This window comes from Mesoplodon bidens (assembly GCF_964165515.1).
Source record: "Mesoplodon bidens genome assembly, contig: HAP1_SCAFFOLD_1223, whole genome shotgun sequence".
In the NCBI taxonomy this organism is placed as follows: domain Eukaryota; kingdom Metazoa; phylum Chordata; class Mammalia; order Artiodactyla; family Ziphiidae; genus Mesoplodon; species Mesoplodon bidens.
Genome location: NW_027672307.1, coordinates 57,377 through 63,376, shown reverse-complemented (window position 1 = coordinate 63,376; position 6,000 = coordinate 57,377). Strand labels below are relative to the sequence as shown.

The 6,000-nt window shown below is 39.4% G+C and overlaps 1 pseudogene across 1 annotated transcript in view; it reads right to left on the bottom strand.

The window, feature by feature from the left end:
* Positions 1-166: 166 nt before the first annotated feature.
* The window catches only part of LOC308610359 (putative helicase senataxin), a 44,846-nt pseudogene continuing 39,012 nt past the window's right edge, over positions 167-6,000 (bottom strand). The window contains exons 14-17 of the transcript in view: positions 3,589-3,690; positions 3,284-3,399; positions 2,014-2,085; positions 167-316 (exon numbers count right to left, since the gene is read on the bottom strand). The product of the transcript in view is annotated as a putative helicase senataxin (transcript). The remainder of the gene's footprint in view (positions 317-2,013; positions 2,086-3,283; positions 3,400-3,588; positions 3,691-6,000) is intronic.

Below are 6,000 nucleotides of genomic sequence, written 5' to 3'. Positions count from 1 at the left end.
CATCATGGTGGGTCATTAGCAGCGTATTTCAACATAAGAGAATACATATGTAATGGCAGGTCAAAATCAGATGCAAAGACCACTTTGTCAACATCTCGGCAGCCACTCTTCATCTAAGACTTACTCCTTACTCCTAGCAAAGCTGTATGGCCGACTGCTTACTGACCTCATCAACAATGACACAACTAAAGGGGACACCCCCTTGCCCACGGAAAGCAGCCTCGAGCAGCAAACCACCACTCGTGCTCAGTGGGCAGCAGATGATGTGGGACTCTAAGATGATGATGTTCTGTGTCTTTTGTGGGCATCCTTGAACCTAAGAGAATAAAAGTTCATCAACATTCAGTTGTATATAAATTCTTAACTACACTTATTATGTGGCAGAATAATGTCTAGTAAATGTTAGGTAGGAACCTCAAGCATAGAAAAGAGAAGAAACATTCAAGATAATCAGAAGCCACCAGAAAGAACACTTTGCAGTGGAGTCTAATCTCAGAACATGAGTTAATAATAAGCACATTAAGAAAAACTTATTCAGGTTTAATTTGGTCGAAGTGGATTACAATTCTTACAGCCTGACGTATGAGGGAAGGTATCAGAATAAGTAAAGATTAAGTAATTCTACTGAGTTGTGAAGCAATTATCTGAGTAAAACCAGGATCAGAACTAAGCCTGAACATACACTTTGCTGTTAGTTTTTAAGTATGTAATATTGTTCTTTTATAAGGGATAGTACCAACAAAAACGCCTGTGAAACTGACAAGCATTCTAGTTCCACAGTGGAATCCAACAACCTTGGTCCAGACTATAAGGGAATAAACTGTGATGGAGACTAACAGTATGAATGACACCTCACAATGCATATCATTCAGTGTTCAAATTAATAAACTAGTACTCTCATCATAGATTCAGGTAGCCTATCTCCCCTCCTGAAAAAGCTGTCGTGAATCATCCCTGAACATGTGATAGATTCAACCATGGAGGCCAAGGCATGTATGTGAAGAGAGGGTGGCAACTGTGGCCTTCTGGTGCTCACATGTTAACTGTCACATACCTCTCCTCTCAGCTCTCTAATGAGTAAAACTGCCAAGGACAGTTAATTTAATGGCCCACAGAACAATGTGATCAGCGGCAAAAACCATAATACTGGTAAACATGGACTTCATCCTTAAATGTGGGAAGATTAATTTTGGGCTCAGCTTAAAGTTTTAATAAAAAGCTTTCCACATAACTTTTGATTTAAATAAACAAACTGCTAGTGGAAATACACATTAAGTTCAATTATATTTATTTAGCCACACAGAGAAGGTCAATAATACATTCAAGAGGAAAACCACAGCTCAAAAATACAAATACCATTACCGGTTGAGTATTACCCTCTCTTTCCCTGACCGCCAATTCATTTCATTAAGGGCTGCATGCTGGTGATGGGGTACACACCTGGCTCATTCTAGCTTTGACCAATATAAATGTTAGTTGATATTTTTATATCCAAAGAAAACTGGGAAAAGTTATACATGTTATAGAAGGATTTTTTGTGATCAGAAACAAGGAAAAGGAGTGTATGCTTTCAGCCAAAAACTGAGAAAAAAGGTGCTTATATTTCTTGGGCCACATCCCAGCCACTGTCACTCTACCTGAATTCAGATGTGTATTTTTTTTTCCTGTATCTTCAAATAGTTACTTATTTATTTATTTATTTGGCTACGCTGGGTCTTAGTTGTGGCCTGTGGGATCTTCCCGGCAGCGTGTGGGATCTTTTAGTTGCAGCATGAGGGATCTTTTAGTTGTAGCATGCGGGCTCTTAGTTGCAGCACATGGGATCTAGTTCCCTGACCAGGAATCACACCCACACCCCCTGCAATGGAAGCAGAGTCCTAACCACTGGACAGCCAGGGAATTCCCCCAAATTTTTAAATGTAATTGAGAAAAGACCACAGGTTGTCTGAACTATTTCATAATTTTAAAAAAGAAAAAGTAATACCAGTAAAGTGCTACAGGTGAACTACTTACCTCTTTAATTTTAGAAGAAAGCTCCTGCCTTTCTTGTGAAACTTTGGCCATTTTTTCATCTAATTCTTGCCTCTGGAAAAAATCAGAATGCCATCATTAACATTAAATTAAGCATTTTAAAATGCTTTCCAATGGACTGCCTCACATTTCAAAAGGGTGAGCCAGTACTTTACCAATGAAAAACTGATTCGCCCAGTGTGTTTTCTCTATACCAGTCTTTCTGTATTGCTGTGTGTCAGAGTTTAGCTAAGCTACTCCATGGTACTGATGCCCTGGCATCCATTTTGTTTGGCCAAGCAGCCTGCAGAGACCCCAAACTAACACTAGGCCCCTTCACACACATGCACGCCCTAGATGGCAGCCCGTGGAGTCACCGGCCCACCAGCCAACATAAGCTCTTGTGATCAACAGTCTCCTCTGCCATCCAGTGCCTTCCCCTTATATGCCCTTTAGATAAGAGACCCTCTAAGCTACTTACCAAAACCCTGCTCTTTCAGTTAAAATTGGCCAATCCAGCCCTAGCCTGGGAACCCCAAAGTACTCCACGCATGGACTCTGATAATGACATGTGTGCCAGGGCCTGCCTCTCTCTGTCTGCACTCTCCCTTGACCTGCCTGTCATGCCCCACGAGACATGCCTTATACCTTCCTCAAGACCTGTGAAAATAAACTTCTCTATTTCGCTTTCTCTTGTGGTCTGTTTTTAAACATCAGCTCATTGTCCAGCAACCCGACAACCAGCACCCCATGCTTCAATCAGTAGGTGCTAATTTGATAAATTCTTTTATTTTTTGTGGCCACCCTGTGCAGCATGAGGGATGCTCATGAGGAACTAGGGTTCCCTGAGCAGGGGTCGAACCTGAGCTCCCTTCAGTGTAAGTGCAGATTCTTAACCACTGGACAACCAGGGAAGTCCAATAAATTCTTAATAGTGTGTATGATTCAGTTCTGTTCAGAGTACTGCAGGTACGCTTTCTGCTTAAGCAGGCCAACCCTTGGGGCATCACTTACGTGTTATCTACTCTGCCTTCATGCTATTAACAGTGGCGTTCAGTGGCTAAAACAGACTGCACGTGGCCTGCAAAGTCTGAAATATTTACTATCTTGTTCTTTTAAAAAAAGTTTAACCCCTAATGTAAGGCATACCATCTCTGTGTACATTTTTGTACACAAATTATGCTATTCCACAATGAAAGAATGGCATCAAATACTCACCAACTAGTTTATCTATGAGCTTTTAAAAAACACTGATCAAGACATGTTTAGATACCTGTAGTTCCCTTCCACCTCGGCATAAAGCACGCTGGCGAGAAAGTTCAGCTAGTTGATGATCTAGAAATTCCTTTCTTCTGTGAATCTCATGAATATGAGAAGGTAAGTCTTTTTCTTTAAAAAAAAGATAAAAAGCTGTTGATTCTAACAAATACACACATATGCATACAAATGAGAAGAAAAACTAGCTTTCAAAACTAGACTACTTCTAGGGTCTCCAAATTACCTTTAATGCCTATGCCATTTTCTACCATACAAAAAGAAACAGAAATCAATTTATATATACCTTTATTCAGTACTTACTCATTCTGTGGTTAACTTGGCTCTCCAAACTGAATTTTAGGACCTCAGTATTAATACACTTTTCTGGACCTAGACGTACTAAATTTATATCTCCACAGTTTCCTGTTGATAGAAGTCACACTTAGAGGTTAATAAGAATGCTGTCAATTTCTGTACATAATAATTATTTCTAAGCAAATATATTAACAATCAGAGAAAGGAGCTAACATTAACTATTAATCAACCAAATACCTGGAACTGTGCTAGAGGTTCCACACACATTCTTTTAGATTTGCTTCATAAGAATCCTATAAGGCAAGGATTTATTTCCACCTAATAAAAGCTACTGAGGTTGCACAAGCAGTACACTGCAGAGTTGAGATTCTATTACACTAATGCTTCTCAAACTATGTTCTATACATCACTCCATGGTAAAATGTATTTGGGAAATGGCGAGTGAAAATAAAACAAATTTCTTGACCATAGGATATTTCGAAGATGAAGACTTTTCTCTATTAATGCAGGTCTGAATTCCCCAAACAGAATCTTACAGGACCATCAAATGCTTTTCTGCAGAATACTGAGAACCACAGTTTTGAAACACTGTTCCACATCACAATGCCACTCCAGGATCTAAGGGACACAAGATGCTGGAAATTCTGGAATATGGTAATTCCAAAAACTGTCAGCATCATTTAACTGGTTTATTAACCACATTTTAATTTTAGGTTAGCACATTTCAGATATTATTTAATCTAAAAGTCTCCCACTGCTTCACTGAACTACTAAACTATAGCAATCATGCAGCGTTTATTAGCACTTATCCCAATCTGACACATCACATACTTGTTTGCTATCTCCTTCCACTGAATCCAAGTCCCATAAGAACCAGGTTTTGTTTTGGTCACAGCCTAGAAGCGCAGCTGGCACGTAAGTACAATAAACATACACTGAATGAATAAATGAACTCATTATACAGCTGTTCACACATATTTTTGTTCCTAGTTCAGCTCATTCTTCTAAAATTTGAAGCCATCTTCTCTGACCAACATTTACTTGAAGGTGTCAAAATTGCTAACTTGTGTTTCTACCAGAAAGGTGGATGAGATTTATAGCCACTATAAGCATCTAAAAATGCTCCAGAAATTAAAACAGACATCCTTTAAATTGCAGGGTGAGCTCAGAAGGATGTAAGAGAAATTCCTAGGGGCCAAAAACAAAGAGAAAGGTGAAAAACAGAGGTGAAAGCCCCTGAGCTGCTGTGGCTTCCCTGGAGGGAACAGGGTGAGGGCTGGTCACTCTCTAGATGCTTAGGTGTTTGTTTTTTCATTTACATACAATCAAATGCAGAGATTTAAAAATCCTTAGTTCTACAGAGTTTGACAAATATCTACATCAGCAAAACTACCATTCCAATCAACATATAGAAATTTTACAATGGGGGCTTGGATTTTAACGTCCACTAGAAAGCAAGAGGGCATGGAAGAGGTGGAGGGATGAAAACGACATGAATCTATCTTGGCCTGGGCTTAGCTGGGAAAAAAAACTCTCTTCTAGGACTTTCCAACTATAGGCCCATGCCACATGTGGACTTAGAGCCTAAACACATAATACAGAGAATGACAAAGGTGACCCAACCAAAATACAGTTGAGATTTTAAAAATGAGAATACAGTGAACAATGTTATACCAATATATTTGAAAACCTAAGGTGAAGTGGAGATTTTTCTTGAATAATATGAATTAGCAAAACTCACTCAAATGTAGAAAACTTGAATAAACCAACAATTAAAGACATTCAGCACACAGAAACTTACCCATCTGTCAAAAAAAAGACAAAAAACAAACAAACAAGAAGCCCCTCAAAAAACAACACTAAAAACAAATTAACCTTCAAGTAACAGGTAATTCCCTGTCATATATGAAACATCCCAAATAAATGTCTGTATAAATTCTTTTTTTTTTTTTTTTTTTTTTTTTATGGTTCACGGGCCTCTTACTGCTCTGGCCTCTCCCATTGTGGAGCACAGGCTCCAGACGCACAGGCTCAGCGGCCATGGCTTATGGGCCCAGCCTCTCTGTGGCACGTGGGATCCTCCTGGACCAGGGCACGAACACATGTCCTCTGCATCGGCAGGCAGACTCTCAACCACTACGGCACCAGGGAAGCCCTGTATAACTTCATTTTTAAAGTCTGTATAACTTCAATACTGAAACCAAAGATATGACAAAGAAAAATTATAGGCTGCCGTCAGTTAAAAAAATCAATAGCAATCCAGCAATGTGGTAAAAAAAATAATAGTATACAACCAAGCAGACCTTATTCTAGGAATCAAAGATATTTTCAAATTAGTAAAGCATTGTAGGGAATTCCCTGGCAGTCCAGTGGTTAGGACTCGGCACTTTCACTGCCATGGGCCTGGTTTCAAACCCT